General features: G+C 43.7%; 1 long non-coding RNA gene across 1 annotated transcript; it reads left to right on the top strand.

The window, feature by feature from the left end:
• Positions 1 to 8118: 8118 nt before the first annotated feature.
• On the top strand, positions 8119 to 17575 carry LOC133401381 (uncharacterized). Its single transcript, XR_009768412.1, has 3 exons — positions 8119 to 8394; positions 8491 to 8607; positions 17488 to 17575. It is a non-coding gene; the product is annotated as an uncharacterized LOC133401381 (long non-coding RNA).
• Positions 17576 to 18555: the final 980 nt, after the last annotated feature.

Here is an 18555-nt window from a genome sequence, read left to right as displayed (position 1 = left end):
ACTTTAAAAATGCGTTTTCAGACCACAGACGCACAAGACTTCATAAAATAAAAGGCCACACCATGTTGGTTCAGCGGGCGTTTGTGGGACGTGACGTGACGTGACACAGGCGAGTGGACACCGTCGTCGTCACATCACTCAACTCTTCTCATGCTAAGCCGTGTGTTTAATTTACCCAATGCCAGCCGTCAAATACGTGTTTTATAACGCTTAATGTTGAATCTGTGTTTATGCGCGCGCGGGCGCGCGCGCGCGTGTGTGTGTGTGAGAGAGTATACGCACAAATTAAGCGCGCATTTTTTGAGCGTTAAAATGTGCCCCTCTGCGCCATCGGATGCGCTCTGGCCGCGACACTGCCTTTCACGGAGCAATTTTTAAAACATTTCCAGCTCTGTATTTTGCATTATTGCATATATTTTTTGTCGCCCTGTGCAGCCCCATATCATGCATATGCCAGAAACCGCTGCTGTTTGGCTCAGCTCTGATATGATTGTGATGTATCATCACATAAACCTACCGACCTACTTGAAAAACAGGTTTTTTTTTTTTTTAGAACAAAGAAATTATAATTTTTTTTACAAGACTATCATCTCAAATTTTTTTGGAGTAAAGTCGTCTTTTCCACAATTGAAGATATTACACGAATGAAGTTGTCGTTTTGACTTCTTGTCAAAGTATGACTTTATTCCCTTGTTAAAATTTGACTGACTACTCTCATGACGTTACATTTTTTTCCCTCTAAAAAAATTAATCTCTAATAATTGACTTGACTTCCCCCCCCCCCCCCCCCCCCAAATGGGGCACGTTTTGATTCCTATGGCATTCAGGATTACACATGATCGTTACGTTTGACTGGCAATAGGATTATGAGGGTCCTTTCAAAATTACTCCCTTGTAAAGGGTCCCTGGACCCCAAAAATTGTAGAAACCCTGCAAAACTGTGGGATTGTTACCTTTGTTTAATGTGTGCATTCAGAAGTCTATACAATGTGCGTGTGCGCGGTCTTGTTCTTCCAGTTTGCAACACTGTGGGACTGTTTGTTTAATGTGCGCATTAGGGTGCCTTTAAAGTGTGTGCGCGCGCACTGCAGCACGCACCCGCCGCCTGTACATCTGCTGCGTATGTCATACACTCCTCTGTTTTGTCCTCCATTACATCCCTCCTTTCATCCCCTGTTCTGTCATTCACCTTGTTTCTCCCACCCTCACCTCACCTCCTCCCTTCTCCCTCCTTCCTCCTTCCGCCTTCTCTCATTGATAGTGAAGCAGATGTGAGCAGCATGCCAAGGAGCTAATCATTATTCCGGCAACAGAGTGCGCCACTCGGCCTGAATGTCAATCCCCCTCCTCCTCTCTTTTCCACCTCCCTCCCCTCTCTCCTTCCCTCCATCCCGCCGCATCCTCTCGCACAGTCCCTCCATCTTCTTCGCAACAGTCAACGTGGGGTCTCAGACGACAAAAAAAATGGTGCGACTCTGGCCAGCGGTGCACACGTGTTAAGGCTTGAGTAAAGTTTATGCTGCGCTTGTCGTTTGTGTGTTATGTTAAAAGCACCCCATGTCAATTTGTTGAGAGCAAAGAGGTGTGGGATGGAGATGAGCGATAGATTGCATGCTGCGGATCACATATTTTGACACGGTAGGGATGGGGAGAATCCACAGTGAGCGGGTGTTATGTCAAATGCAAGTAATAGATTCTTAGTTGTATTGCAGTACGACTGCCTGCGAATTGTAATGCGTGACAGTATTCCAGAGTCACTATCACTGGATCGATTGCATACGTTCTTAAGTATGACATTTGGTCGCGCTCTGACCTTGTGGAGTTGCAGTTGTTACATTTTTGTCTTCCGCGGTGGTTGTCATCACTGCCACGATACACCCACGCGCAATGACTGAAACTAAAAAGATGTGCTATTTAGTGTTGTCCATCAGTCTAGTGCACAGGTGTCAAACTCAAGGCCAGGGACGAGATCTGGCCCGCCGCATCATTTTAAGTGGCCCGTGAAAGCAAATCATGTGTGTCAACTTCTTGCATTCTTGCTAAAATCTGTAAGACCGTACCAAAATAAATAATGATGTTAAAATACTACATGCATTTCTTTTTGTTACCAAACCCCTTTTTACAGTAACTGAAAAAAACTATTATCCCTAATGTCTGATTTCAAAACTAGTTATCCATAAATTTGCTGTGTCATGTAGTAATAAGATTATGAGGCAATGGAACATTTACAGTGGGTATGGAATATATTCAGACCTCCTTAAAATTTTCACTCTTTCCTTATATTGCAGCCATTTGCTAAAATATTTTTTTTCAACATTAATGTACACACAGCACCCGATATTGATAGAAAAAAAACAAAATTGTTGAAATTTTTGCAGATTTATTAAAAAAGAAAAACTGAAATATCACACAGCCATAAGTATTCAGACCCTTTGCTCAGTATTTAGTAGAAGCACCCTTTTGAGCTAATACAACCATGAGTCTTTTGGGGAATGATGCAACACGTTTTTCACACCTGGATTTGGGGATCATCTGCCATTCCTCCTTGCAGATCCTCTACACTTCTATCAGGTTGGATGGTGAACGTTGGTGGGCAGCCATTTTCATGTCTTTCCAGAGATGCTCAATTGGGTCTAAGTCAGGGCTCTGGCTGGGCCATTTAAAAACAGTCACGGAGTTGTTCTGAAGCCACTGCTTTATTATTTTAGCTGTGTGCTTTGGGTCATTGTTCGATTTTGTACAGTATATGGGGTTAAAATTTGGGAGCAGGTGGAAAAAATGTACGGCATTCGTCTTTGTAGAACCCCTAGAAATGGCCGGCATGAGGCCTACCCTGAAATAGGGTAACCAGAATGGTGGCCCTCCTGTTTTTTTTTTTTTTTTTCCCAGGTATGACTTCTTGAGACTTTGTTGGTCTATTCATGATGGATATGTCGACCAGATTTCATGTTGCTGAGTGAAATTGGCTTGGGGGCTGAATTTTTACAAAATTTTGTGGGCTGCTCATGAGCCAACCTACCATACGTAAGGGTTGCGGACTTAGCTGCCACGCTCCGCCAACACGCCATGACGAAAAATTTGACATCGCCCATCCATCGAGTATACGTGCTAAAAATTTGACAAAAACTCAAGGACAAGTTCATTGTTGAAGGACTCCAGAAATGGCCAAATATACCCTGAAATGGCTGCTTCAAACCAAAATGTCAGACTTCATGTGTTTTTGTTTTTTTTAAGGGCCAGGCTCTCTCCGCCCACTGGATGCAGACATCTTGAGATGTACTTTATTACGTGACATGCAGAGCGAAGTAGGTGGTGACATGATTAGGTATTGTACCTTCTCGCTGTAGCCCCTTCAACGCCGCCATTTTCAGTCGCTCTTCTGTATACAGTTGACGCCCCCTGGAGAATTTGACAAAAACGGAAAAAAAAAAAAATCAACCTTGGACAGCAGTTTCCCCAATTGATGTAAAATGGGGTGAACATTTATCATGTTAGGGTGCATATAAAAGTCTCAAGGAGCCGTGCCTGGATGCTGTCAATGCTTGATCATTTCAAGGATTCACCATGAAAAAATGTAATGGTAAAAAAAAAAAAAAAAACTCCACAGTAATGGGGAAAGAAGGAGACAGTTTTACTTGTCAGTTGCAAGCAATATCTGTCAATATCTGGATACTTAAGAGGAGGACGCCTATCGGAGTGGAGACAGAGCCCTGTACAATCAGTCCACAAGCCAGCTGACAAAAGAAATCAACATTGCAAAGAGAAATTATGCTGAAAATCTGGGAAACCAGTTGGCTGGTAAAGACTGTCAGCTTGGCGAGGATTACAATCGCTAACCAACTACAATTTATCACCCCCCCCAAGCACAGAACAATAAAGGACTGGTTTACCTTCTACTGCAGATTTGAAAAGGACACTTTCACACCCCGCACCCACCCATCTGCACCAATGATGACCATCTTGGAGTCCTTCAGGTGTTTTTTTTTTGTTTTTTTTTTTGCGAACTCCTGTGTCTTGCACTGAAGAGAGGCTTCCGTCGGGCCACTCCGCCATAAAGCCCGACTGGTGGATAACTGGACTCCAATGAAGGTGTGGAATCCTCTCAAGGATGATCAGAAAAAATGGACAGTACCCGAGTTAAATATTAAAGTCTGAATACTTATGGCTGTGTGATATTTCAGTTTTCTTATTTAATAAATCTGCAAAAATTTCAACAATTTCGTTTTTTTCCCCTGTCTATATGGGGTGCTGTGTGTACATTGAGGGAACAAAAATGAACTTAAATGATTTTAGCAAATGGCTGCAATATAACAAAGAGTGAAAAATTTAACCGGGTCTGAATACTTTCAGTACCCACTGTATGTGTTCATTTTTCTCATTGTGAAAAGGCAGTTTGTCACTTAAGCTCACAACTAAAATACTACTGTAAGGCACTCCTCATGTTGTCGCTAGCAATTAAAGAGCCACCCTGTTAGCAGAGTGACAAAATCAATGATACAACGCGATGCGCTGAGTAATATCCCGGGAGGACGTGTGACGCTCCTCAGGGGGTGGGATGATGGGGGTGGGGGGTTATGAGAAAGATCTGTATTGCAAGGCTACTTGGAGCCGACCGGCGCTCGGCCGGGCCAGTGTGCTCATCTCGTTAGAGGTGATGCGACAGCGTTCGCGTGATAGAAGTTTGGCCCGGCCGCTTGGTGAGGCGTAAAGCGGCCTCTCTGGAGACCGCTGACTGCTTGCCGTCTCATGCCTAACGTCGGCGTGCTTTGTATGAGTGAGTGTTATAAATGGTGAAGAGGACGTCACCTCATTTCAAGGAAGTCCCACGTGATGTGTCGGCCTGCTCACGGGAGATGAGATGACTTTTAGTCAAGTGTTTGTAGATCCTGGATGTTTACATGCTTGTTTACCACTAGTGGGTGTTCATCTCTACATCCCCTGCACGTTAAATGTGATTAGGACACAAATATAGCCAGCTGGAAACACATTTTGTTACTTAGATAGAAAACACCACGTTAAATGTGATTAAGACACAAATACAGCCGGCTAGAACTATATTTGGTAACTTAAGGAGGAAGTGTTACATTTGATAAGGACACGAATATAAACAGCTGGAACCAAATTTGGTGACTGAAGTAGGAAATGTTACATGTTGAATGTGTTTAGGACAATATAGATTTCTGGAAAACATTTGGTTGCTTAAGTAGAAAAGGTGACATATTAACCTGTGACGCATAGCAGGCTGTGTAAATGTCACACAGGCTGTGTAAATGTCACACTTTAAATGCGATTATGACACAATTCTTACAACTTTAGCATGCAGGGAACCATCCATCCATCCATTTTCTGAGCCGCTTATCCTCACAAGGGTCGCGGGCGCGCTGGAGCCTATCCCAGCAATCATCGGGCAGGAGGCGGGGTACACCCTGAACTGGTTGCCAGCCAATCGCAGGGCACATATAAACAAACAACCATTCGCACTCACATTCACACCTACGGGCAATTTAGCGTCTTCAATTAACCTACCATGCATGTTTTTGGGATGTGGGAGGAAACCGGAGTGCCTGGAGAAAACCCACGCAGGCACGGGGAGAACATGCAAACTCCACACAGGCGGGGCCGGGGATTGAACTCCGGTCCTCATAACTGTGAGGCAGACGCTCTAACCAGTCGTCCACCGTGCCATGCAGGGAACCGTAGTCTGTTATTTAACTCGGGAAAAGTTACATGTTAAATATGATTAGGACACAAATATAGCTAGCTAGAACAATATTTTGATATTTAGCTAGGAAATGTTTTACGTTATGTGATTTGGACACAAGTATAGCCTGCTAGAACCATATTTGGTTACTTAAGTGGGAACGTCACGTTAAAAGTGATTATGACAGAATAGTTGGTTACTTAAGTAGGAATTCTTACATGTTAGATGTGATTATGATGCAATTATTACAACTTTAGAATGTAGGGAACCATATTAGGTTATTTATGTAGGAAATAATACATGTTAAATGTTATTTGTACACAAAGCAATCTGGAACCATATTTGGTTTCTTACGTAGGAAATGCTACATGTGAGATGTGCTTAGGACACAAATATGGCCGGGTGGAACCACATTTGGTTTACTAATGTGGGAAATGTCACATCTTAAATCTGATTATGACATAGTAGTTTGTTACTTCAGCATGAATTCTTACATGTAAAATGTCAATATGATGGCATTATTACAACTTTAGCATGTAGGGAACCATATTTGGTTACTTAAGTAGGAAACTTGACATACTTTATATATATATATATATATATATATATATATATATATATATATATATATATATATATATATATGATTATGATAGTGGGCAAGGAACCACATTTGGTCACTAAGTAGGACATGTTAAACATGATTGTGACACGTATTACGACATGAGCAGGCAGGGAACCATATTTGCTTAATTAAGAAGGAATGGAAGGAAGGAAGGAAGAAATGTTACGGGCAACCATTTTCATTACTTATTATGACAGAATTACTAAAACTTTAGCAATCAGGAAACATATACTGAGAGAGGTAAAGAAGAACCCAAAGATCACTGTGGCCGAGCTCCAGAGATGCAGTCGGGTGATGGGAGAAAATTCTAGAAAGTCAACCATCACTGCACCCCTCCACCAGTCGGGGCTTTATGTCGGAGTGGCCCGACGGAAGCCTCTCCTCAGTGCAAGATACAGGAGTCATCACCTGTCCAATACAGTCCAAACAGTGAAGCATGGTGGTGGCAGCATCATGCTGTGGGGGTGTTTTTCAGCTGCAGGGACAGGACGACTGGTTGCAATAGAAGAAAAGATGTATGCGGCCAAGTACAGGGATATCCTGGACGAAAACCTTCTCCAGAGTGCTCAGGACCTCAGACTGGGCTGAAGGTTCACTATCCAACAAGACAATGACCCTAAGCACACAGCTAAAATAACGAAGGAGTGGCTTCAAAACAACTCCGTGACTGTTTTTGAATGGTCCATCCAGAGCCATGACTTAAACCCAATTGAGCATCTCTGGATAGACATAAAAATGGCTGCCCGCTGATGTTCACCATTCAACCTGACAGAACTGGAGAGGATCTGCAAGGAGGAATGGCAGAGGATCCCCAAATCCAGGTGTGAAAAACTTGTTGCATCATTCCCAAAAAGACTCATGGCTGTATTAGCTCAAAAGGGTGCTTCTACTAAATACTGAGTCTGAGTACTTATGGCTGTGTGATATTTCAGTTTTTCTTTTTTAATAAATCTGCAAAAATTTCAACAATTCTGTTTTTTTTCTGTCAATAAGGGGTGCTGTGTGTACATTGTGGAAAAAAATAAACTTAAAAATGATTTTGAGTTTTTACAAATTTTTGCTCACAAGTCAAAGCAAAAAAAATAGCTGAATGACAGCTTGTATCTAGAAAACCCCAAGTTGGCTCACTTGTATGTTATGGTACGACTGTATACCTGTAACATTTATATTATTCCAAATATGCGTTAATACAATTAGGCGCCTCCCCTATCTGCAGTTGAGTAAACAAACGCCGTCGACCACTATTTGCGGAAATACAATACTGAAGAGATAGGTTCCTCCAAATCTGCGTACTTTTTTGCTTAAAATCCTACTAAATTATTTTCCAGAACAGGTCTGTGTCTGCGCGTGTGTGTGTGTGCGTGTGTTTCTGTGTTTTATTCAGTGTAAAACGTATGTGTGTGTGTGTGTCAGGGTGCGAGGCTTGGTAGTGTGATAGCGTTTATCACACTTGAGCATGACGCCATGTCAAACTCTGTCAGGGTCGTTTACCCTGGCTGGGGGTGTGTGTCTAACACGTCCGCTGCCGGTGTGTGTTAAATTATGTGCCATATAAATGTGAGTGTGTTTTCTATTTCTCGTGACCATTTTGTGTGTGTGTGTGTGTGTTGCAGACTGACAGAAAAGAAGAGAGGGTGGGGGGCAGTTGATGCTCATCTTTGAGGAAAAATACCTTAGAGGGAGAGAGAGCGAGAGACTGAGGGAGTGGGTGGGGTGGGGGGGGGGGGAGTGCAGAAAGAAAGAAATGATTAGATTGGAGAGTGTGAGAGAGGTGCACTATTGAGCAAGTGGAGAAGAGAGTGTGGAGGAGGCGAAGTGGATGCAGCTGAATTAGAGAGGGGGAAAAAAGTGCAAGCCCGGGTGGATGTACTATAACGGATGGACGGAAGGACAGATGGACGGACGGACGGAGCAACCCATGGATGTATGCTGAACGTCGAGAGACCGGGGGACGAGCGAGCGAGCATCTGCATCCCCTTGTGTGTGTGAGAGAGAGCGCGCCGCAGTGAGGCAGGGAAATAGCGCACGGTCCTCAGCCTCAGCCAGCGGAGTTGACGGGGGGAGCCTTGTGAGTGGGGATGTCTTTTATGCGTTTTTTAATTTCACGTGGAGTGGTTCACATAGCCCCGGACTTTATATTTGTGTGTGTGTGTGTGTGTCTCAGGTCCACAGCACATTGGTATTCAGCGGACGGAAGCGCCACGATCTCACTGCGCCTTTCCCCAGGATGGAATCACAGAGCGGGGATTGTGCGTGGCACTGGAGAGCCCCCCTCTGATGGGTGAGTGTCCGTCCTCCCTCTTCTTCTTTTCTTCCTCATCCTCTTCTTCAGTCTGCTGCGCTCTCCTCTGCCCGGAGATTTTTTTTTTTTCCCTAGCGTCAACCGGTGTCTCTGCTTCTGCCTCACCCTCCTCCTCCTCCTCCTCTCCCCCCACCTGTTTGCCTCCACCTCATCCTAATTTCTACTCTTCTCAGCCAGCATCCATCCTCACGTCCTTTCCTGATGCAGCCATGCTCAGTCCTCTTTACAAATCCATCCTCAAGTTCTGTTTATTCCACCTTATGTCCTCCGTTCTGTTCCTACATCCACCCCCGTCTTCTCCTGATATATCCATCTGTCCTCACCTGATGTAGCCATCCTTATGTCTTTTCCTGATGCATCCATCCAAATGTCCTGTGTTTATCCTTATGTCATTTGCTCAATCTTTATGTACTCTTCTCCAACCAGCACACATTAATCTGTCTTTTCCCGATGCATCTACCCTCATGTCCTCTCCTGATGTATCAACCCTCATGTCCTTTTCTGAGCATCCACCCTCATGTCCTGAAGTACACACCCTCATGTCCTCTCCTGATGCATCATCATGACGTTTCCTAATGCATCCACCCTCATGCCCTTTCCTGATGTAGCCATCCTCATGTCAACTCCAGATGTATGCGACCTCATGTCCTTTCCTGATATCGCCATCCTCATGTCCTTTCCTGATGCATTAATCTGTATGTCCTCTCCATCCATACTGTCTTTCTAGTCAAGCACTGTCCGTTCTTCCTTATGTCCTCTGTTCAATCCCTCTGTAATCTCCTCCATTCAAGGATTTATCCCTCCTTACATGTTCTGATATCTGTCCTCACGCCCGCTCCTGATGCAGCCATTATGAACTGTCCATTCCTCATGTTCTCTCTTCCAGCCAGCATTCATTCCTCCTTTTGTCCTTCCTGATGCAGCCATGGTCGTGTTCTCTCCTGATGTAGCCATCCTCACGCCTTCTCCTGATGCAGCCATTCTTATGTCCTGTCCATTCCTCATGTTTTCAGTTCAATCCCTATCTTCTCTCTTCCAGTCAGCATTCATTCTTCCTTTTGTCCTTCCTGATGCAGTCATTCTCATATTATCTCCTGATGTATCCATCTTAATGTTCTTTATGTCCTCTCCCGATGCATCCATCGTTATGTTCTGTCCATACCTTAAGTATACTCTGTTCAGTCCCTATCTTCACTCTTCCATCCAGCATCAATCCTTGTTCGTCCACTCTCATGTCTTCTCCTAATGCAATTGTGCTTGTGTCCTCTCCTGATGCCTCCATCCTCACATCCTCCGTTCAATCCCTATTTACTCTCCTACAGACAGAATTCACCCCTCCTTGACTTCTCCTTATGCATCCATTCGCATGTCCTCTACTGATGTATCCATCTTCATGTCCACTCCTAAGGGTCATGTCCTCTCCTGATTCAACCAACCTCATCTCCTCTTCTGATGACTATATACATAAAATATATCCTTGTCTTCTTCTAATGCATCTATCCTAATGTCCTCTCCTTACCTTCCATTCTCGTGTCCTCTCTGTAGGCATCCTTCCTTATGCCCTGTCCATTCTTACTGCTGTCCTCCATGCAGCTAGGGGTCATCCCTCCTTATGTCCCCTGTTCAAACATAAGCCCTCTCCTCCATCCAGCCTTCACACCTCCTTACTTCTTCTCCTGACGCATCCCACCCTCTGTCCTTTCCATGTAATGGTATCTAACCCTCACTCCTGCTGTCCTTTCCTCCTCATCACACTTCCCTGCTGTCAATATAATATGGAAACTCCAGCTTGTCCGTCTACTTCCTTGGATCGGCTTGAAATGTCTCACTTCGATTGTCGTGCGGTCACCCCCGCCCCTTCTAACCCTGAACCCGCCCACCCTCCCCCATTCTCCGATTTCTCCATCAGCCCTTATCCTCCTTGCTTCCTTGCCTCATTCATACCCTCGTCTAGTGTCATTCTCGCTCTCTTTTTCTCTCTGGATGTACATTCAAACAGAATACAGACACACCGAAGACGTTGATGTCGCCAGTGAATGAATAGATGTGCCTGTGTATGTGTGTGTGTGTGCGTGTGTGTTTGTTTGTGTCAAGTACTGCTATTTCAGAGTGTGTGTCAATCATTTGGATTGTCCTTGTTCTGTGTGTGTGAGACAATGCAGAGAGAGAAGGGAGAGGTATATATTTGACTCCAGCATGCAGGATTGAAAGATCAACGCATCTAATCGCCTCAGGCATGACAGCTGCGACACACACAGACACACAGTGAGCACACACGTCTGTCTTTTTGCAGCTCTTACCTTCTACACGCCAATTCACGCCAACCCCAGTGTTTCCACACCCGCTACGAGATTACCTGTTAATAGTAGTGACAAAGGCTGCACATGCACTTACACATGTGGACCAAACACCTTTGCAATGTGGATCTCTTAAATTTGATTTTCCTAAGAACGAACTCCTTAATTATCCTTAAAGATGACATCTAATCCTTAAATCTGCCGTTCAAATGCCACAGACAGAATACACACCCTTGTCATATTTTTAAGTTGTAATTAGCCTGCAATCACTATGAAAGTATTTTATTTTATATAGTGCATCAGAAATAGTATTAATGCAAAATATTTTAAAATATTTGAAGGCTTTCCATTTGCACAGAACTTCAAAAAGTCAGCCCCCGACGCCAAGTTCCAATTTTCTCCAATTTTGTAGGCATGTCAATCACGAGTACTCCCACAAAATAATCTCAAGACTGGCTTCTGATTTGACGCTTCCATTTTATTGGTACAATTTTTAAGGGTACCATTTTCCAGGTGTCCATCAAAAACAAACTTGTCCTAGAGAGTTTGTCCGAATCTCAACAATACTCAACAGATGCGCAACTCTAAATTGAGTTTTTGTCATTGCGATTAAACATTGTATGGCAGCCTAGCTTTTAACACCTATGTATGGCAAGATGCCTCATTAGCTCTCCCCAGAATTCCTTTTTGAAAATTCAGCCCCTGAAGCCAAAGAACATGAAATGTGTTAGGTATGTCTATCACGTGTAGACCCACGAAAGAGCCTCGAGAAGCAACAAGGTTAGTCTGCCATTTGAAATGCGCCATTTTGGCCGTTTCTTTGTGTCCTTCAAAGATAAACTTGCCCCAGAGATTATACCCTATTACTCCCAAATTTTACATTAGGCAGCAGTGGCAGCTGGTGGAGTTTTCTCCAGGGGGGACTTTCGCCGATTGGGGGACGAACGCAGTAATCGCTGAGCTAAACCCTCATGCTCTCAGGCTCAGCACACCCACAACTGCACTCTTAAGGCACAGCTAGGGAGGTCGTACTGTTGCACACTGGCTAGAAGTCGTTATATCATTTTTATTCTAAACAGTCGCACTGGGAAAGACATTACTAGATAAAGATATGAACATTTTAGTCATACCGCTATTTAAAACGTTAAACGAGCTGAAGTGATCAACACACACAAGCTTGCAACCAACATTAGCAAACTTACCTTTAAACTTTACCTTTTTGGCGGCTGTGGCTCAGAAGGTAGAGCGGGTTGTCCAGTGACTGAAGGGTCGCTGGTTCAAATCCCGGCTACGACTGTCCACATGTCGAAGTGTCCTTGGGCAAGATACTGAACCTTAATTTACTCCCAGTGCGCCTGGCAGCGCCTTGCATGGCAGCAGTCGCCCCTTGGTGTATGAATGTGTGTGTGTGTGAGTGGGTGAATGTGAGGCTTTGTGAAGCGCTTTGGGCACTGTGATGGTGTAGATAAAGTGCTATATAAGTGCAGTCCATTTACCATTTAGAATTGCAGCCGGGCGATGAGATCTATAACTTGAAATAAATAAATAGCAATTCGATGAGACACCAAATACATTTAGTATTCCACCAGGAAGTCTACATGTCAACACAGAACCCGTAAGTACTTTGTCCACAGAGACAGAGCAAAGACAGTTTCCGCTAGCCTATCGGCATTAGCCGGAGTGGAAATGATGACAGCTCCATGATGAGAGGGTGCATTCTTTCAAGGATGCGAGAATTTAACGCCCTACCTTGGATGTATCATTTGCATTGGAAGAATACCTACTGTGCATGTCAAACCTTTAACAACAGTCAATGGATCAAGATTCTGGCGTCCCAAAATGAGACATGATGTCATGATGACAACGATGTCCCATAAAATGAGACAACAGACATAGACTCATCTATTTTACTCACCATTGACTGTATACTATTAACCCTGCTGATCTAAAATAGATATACGTATATTTGGGAATATATTTATTTGAGTATTTCATTTTCATTATATAATTTTTGCCTTATTTAAGGTGACTCAGCTGAGCATTAGGGCGGTGCCCTAGCACCCTCTATTGACCAGCCACCTCTATAGGCAGATGGGCCCAGCTAAATGGTGTCCGCATACTGATACTCACACTAATTGTATGCGAGGGCACGTTCACATGTCAATTAGCTTCAAGAATTGCTGTTCAAATGCTCTTGCAGGACCGTATTTGGAATAGGCTGCATAACTCAACACATACACTCATATTGGTCGTTTAATTTGGTAATTAATGGTCCTACGAGAATATGGGCATCAGTACGATGTCCACATAGCAGTATTTATCGGAGTGCATATGTTGAATGAACTCTACTGTTTCATTCTAAATGGACCATCCCCTGTACTGGACAACAAGCGTTAGCCTGGACGAGATGATGGAGTCAGTACCATGTGGATTTCTTCTCGGCTTAGAGCACTTGTTGGTGCCTCAGGTTTGCTCGTAGACATTCAACAAGTGCAAACTGTTGCATAGTAACAAGAGTGGGGGCGACCTCGTCGGGGGAGCTAAGATTTGACATCCGCCAGCTAATTTAAGCTTGAAAAGCTCGTATGAATAAAACGAGGGGCTGAAAAAGAAAATTGCCGTGTCGTCAGCCAACTCTGTCTAAGCTAACCATCTGTCCTGGACTTTCATACCTGTTAGCTTCCCACTGTGACAATATGTCTTGGCACCTTTATAAAAGGAGCACATGATTTGTGACAACACAAATTAGCGGGACAAAATAATAAAATAACGATCAAGTAAAGGGAATTAATCACAGCACTTAGAGGGAGTTCATATCTGCATACAAAATAGCACTTGTCAAATACATCACTTGCTGCATGGCACTTTTGAAGCGTACATTAAACGCACAATTTAATGACAGAAACATAAAACCATAATTATTATATGGGCAGTCAAAGTGAGCTTTTTCAAACGGAAAATGGGCATATTATGATATGGCAAGACTAAAAAAGTTGTGTTAAGACATACACTTCCACATGACAAGGTTTCTGTGCCCCTTCCACGCACCACAGTTTGGGAAGCTGTGCCTTAAGTGAGTCTTTCTCAAACTTTCCAATTGATGACTCCACCTCGACATCTCGACCGAGTTGGTGCACCCCTGCACACACCGTAAAACCAATCAAACCTATATAGCCAATAAAGGCAATTATGAAAAGAAAGACTAATACAAAGACAATGCAAATGTGTAATATTATACCGGACTGTTAGCCTGGCAATCCGTGCCTTAGCTCAGTCTTTCTCAAACCTTTTAAGCCACACACCCCCTACAACATCTCAACAGAGTTGGCACACACCCCTTGCCCCTTCAAGTCAAAACAAAGCCCATTTAAAAACATCATATGCAGTCCTGCAAATATGCAAATTAAAGTCAGTAGAGTGCTAGTTATTATACTTGACAAATGACCACCATTACATTCAATCCTGCGCACTCCTTGGGGTGCAATATCAGGGGGTGTGAACATCACAGTTTGGAAATCCCTGTTTGAGATCAGTCTTCTTGAAACTTTTAAACTACACACCCACTTCGGACAGCCATCCCAGTGTGCGAACCCCCACTCCCCTGCATGGGTCAGAGCAGTTTATAGCTAATAAAAGCATGATTTACTATATATAGCAGTTTTGGAATATTTAGTGAAAAGAAAAAGCATGCTTGTGCTAGACAGGCATTGCACAAAAAGGGTGATATTGGATGGTGCACACACCTCAGTTTGGAAATCACTGGCTTAGGTTAAGCATTCAGTTTTACGGTTTTCAGTTGTTCAGTCACGTACCCCCTTCAACATCCTAACACAGTTGGCGTTGGCGGACCCCCTCGCCCCCAAACAGTTTACAGTTTTAATTTCATAGGAAATGCTTTTTATTTAGTTAAAAAAATAAAAATAAATCTTGAAATCATATTGCACCCCCTTCTCCCATGCACACACCCTAAAAAATAGGAAAAAAATCCCTCTCTATACTTCCTGAAGAGTGATAAGAACCCCCCCGCCCCCCTGAATGGCAATAATACCCCCTAGGAGTGCACCCATATCGCTGTTTTGGAATCTTTGCCTTAATCAATCTTACCTTCTCCATCCCGACAGAGTTGCTGCATCCCCTCGGAGCCCGCATACACCTACAAAATACTTAACTGGAACATGGCAATCAAAGTTTCATTGTAATGCTAAAAGTACATTTTGGGTACTTTTTTAAATGGGTCATGTATTACGGTGAACACGCGGTTAGCACATCTGTGTCACAGTTCTGTGGTTGGGGGTTTGAATCCGGGCTCCGGCCGTCTTGTGTGGAGTTTGCAATGTTCTCCCTGTGCATGCATGCGTTTAGGTTAACTCAAGATTCGAAATTGTCCGTAAGTGTCAATGTGATTGTGAATAGTTGTCTTGAGCCCTGTGATTGGCTGATGACTTGTCCTGGATGTACCGGGCTTCTCGCCCAAAGTCAGCTAGGATATGCCCCAGTTCACCCACGACCCTAATGAGGAGAAGTGTCATAGAAAATGGATGGGTGTTTTTGTCATAGTTTTATCCTTACAGAGGAAATGCTTTTTATTTTGTAAAAAAAAAAAAAAAAAAACCACACATTAAAAACATTTGTAATATTTCGCTCTGTAGTTGAGGACGGTAGGCAGCTGGTTGGCTGTGAATGAAAGACAAGAAGTGTAATTATCAGGTACGAATGTATAAAATCAAGTCTGAGCCAATAAAAGGAGGACATGACAGGGTCGAGTGTTTCAGAAGTGAGACAATTTAAGCAAGTGGCGGCGTGAAGAGGAAGCGGGGCTAGGGTGACAAGGGCAGAGCAGACAGGCTGACTGACACACACGATAAAGCAGAGTGACACAAAATGTCGGCATGCTAACCTTTTATACACTTCTCCATCCATACAAGATGCGAAGGTGGACGTGAGCACGCAGGGCAGCAATGGCGCTCCCAGCAACCAACATCAAAAGTTTATAGCTAATAAAGGCAATTGTGAAAAGAAACACATTTGGCGGGCGAAAAATATAAATGACAATGTCAGTCTTTCAAACTTTTTAAGCCAAGCCATGTTTTTTTGTGGGGGTGAAAAAAATCAATGTTAACGTGTAGGATGAAAAAGCTTTGAACATTTTAAATATTTTCCCTGAAACACGGCCATGAGGTTTTCACCAAAAGTGTACCATTACATCTTTAATCTCACTCACTGACGGAAGGCAAAAAACGGACCACCAGGGGTGCGCGCATCACATTTTGGGAATCCTTGCCTGAGATCAGTCTTTCGTTATTAGCCACACATCTCTTTCGATATCCCAACAGAGATGACGCACCCCCCTCTCAACTGCACACACCCTAAAAAAAATGTCGGAAGTGTTTATAGTTAATAAAAGCATCCCACTTGAAAAAAAAGTTACGAGTTTAATTTATTCCGTGACCATGCTCGTAAACCAATCTATTCAATCATTCATCAATCTATCTTTCATATCCTAAATCATTCCCCATTGAAGTGAATCGAAATGCAATTAATCCATTCCAGAACCCCCCCACCGGAGAAATGGAATGTGTTTTTAATAAGGAAAATTGCACTCTATAACATTGTACTTTATAAACATTACTGTGACTCAGTAAGCTGCTGTAATATTCATAATTTTTCACAGAGGATAAAGAATATATGTGAGTATTGTAATATTGTCTGACATCACGGGTTGCTGCGCTGTTTGTGTTCAAATATCCATTGCTTAAAGGTTTATAACGCTGCAACTATCGTTGCTAAGTGTTAGCCCGTCAATGGCATTTTCCAGTATGTGCTCATCAAGCCAGTGGGGGCATTCTTAAGGCCAGTTATTTGGTTGTTTTAAATACACAATAAATGTAATTCCCCTTTTTGTTATGTGTATTTTGACAGTAAAAAAAAAAAAAAAAGTGGGATGCAACCTTTTTTGCTTCTTTTTTTAAATAATTGTTCACTATCTGCCAACCTGCTGCGTATAGTGAAGTTAGTTGATTTCACTGCCGCCATACAGCACTCGTATCTCAAGTTTACGCTTGCACGTCAAACAAAAAATCCGGCCAAATGACAGCTTGTATCTATTATATTTATATATTATTATTATTATGATTATTTGTATATATTTATATACTATTTTATTTATGCCACACTGGCGCTACAATTTTAATGTCATCCACCCACTGAAAGCCGATAATGCCATGCCAACACCACCATTGACAATCCCTGCCTTAGAGCAGTCTTTCTTCATTTTTTTTTTAGCCACGTTTTTCCTTTAACATCCTGACAGAGTTGGCGCAACTTCTTTCCCCGACACAGGCTCCCCCCCGAAAAGTCAAAACATTGCCATTTGTAGCCAACAAAGCAATTTTTCATGTGTTTGGTGTATTAAAATATCACATATTCCCTGAAGGCCATTACCACACCTCTAGGGGGTGCGCACACCACAATACGGCCGACAGACAAGCGGCAGTGCAGTCACAAGGAGCCGAGTGAGCGTGCTAAACTTTAATACACTTCTCCATCTGTCCGTCTCCTCTAGATGTGAAGGTGCAAACGGAGTGCAGTGGCAGCACGCACCCCTGGGCGACTGCTCGCTAAACTGGTACCAGCACAGTCAGGAAGGCCCTTTGGAGGAGTACATTGCCCAGCCAAAGCCATCGACCCGTTGAGCAGATAATTCAGCTTGTCGAGAATCATCACAGACCAAATAGGCTACAGTGATGCCCCAGCAAGGCGCCGGAGCCTTCAGACACGTCCGGAACCATCTCCCGGATATCCTGTTGAGATTGCAACATTTGGCCGCAGACCCTCTCTTCCACATCGAGTAATTGAAAATACCCATCTCCTCCAGAGAAGACTTTGTGTCCCGATTCGCTTGTCAGGGCAAGAGGAGAGCTCATATTTATGAGGAACAATTTTATCCCTCTTTTTTCCCTTCCTCTGTTCTCTCTTACCCTGTAGTTATTGTTTAGCAAGATAAAGCACAGTGCAATTGTTTTTCATCCTGATGGAGTAGACTGTCTGCAAGAGATAACGAGCAGGTAGAAAAGAGAGAGAAATAACAAGGGTTCTTAAAAGCCTCTTGTTTGGGACTGCTACGGACCACGTAGAGAACGGGAAGGTTTCGAAACCCGCCGATGGAAAGATGACTCGGTAAACAGGTAGACAGACGGGAAGACTGACAGACAGACGAGGCATGCGACTCATTGTCATTCCGAGCGGCGTGTGAGCGGGGGAGAAAAGGGACCGCGAGGAGGGTAGAGGCGACGGCGGCCCTGTTTTTGCAGCAGGCCTGCCTGCGCTAATAGAACAGGTGGAAGGCAGGAAGGAAGCAAGGGAGGAAAGAGAGCAGGTGTGCCGAACCCTCCTCTTCGTCTGCTTGCCGTTTACTCTTTTATGGCCCCCTCTTCAGTCAGCCGGAGAGGTGATTGCTTTTCCCGACGAAGAAGCCGTTTCCTCGCTCTCTCTCATGTCACGACCCAAACGAAAGAAAAACATGCCTCGCTATTGATCAGACCTTGAGGGATTATTTTTGTTTCCATCGCACAATAAACACAGAAATCCTGCGGATCGCTTCAGAGTGTCCTACGCACCACCCCACCATCTA

This window comes from Phycodurus eques, chromosome 4 (assembly GCF_024500275.1).
Source record: "Phycodurus eques isolate BA_2022a chromosome 4, UOR_Pequ_1.1, whole genome shotgun sequence".
Taxonomy (NCBI): Eukaryota; Metazoa; Chordata; class Actinopteri; order Syngnathiformes; family Syngnathidae; genus Phycodurus; species Phycodurus eques.
Note: the sequence above shows the minus strand (reverse complement) of the source record. Positions and strands in the feature narration are given on the sequence as shown.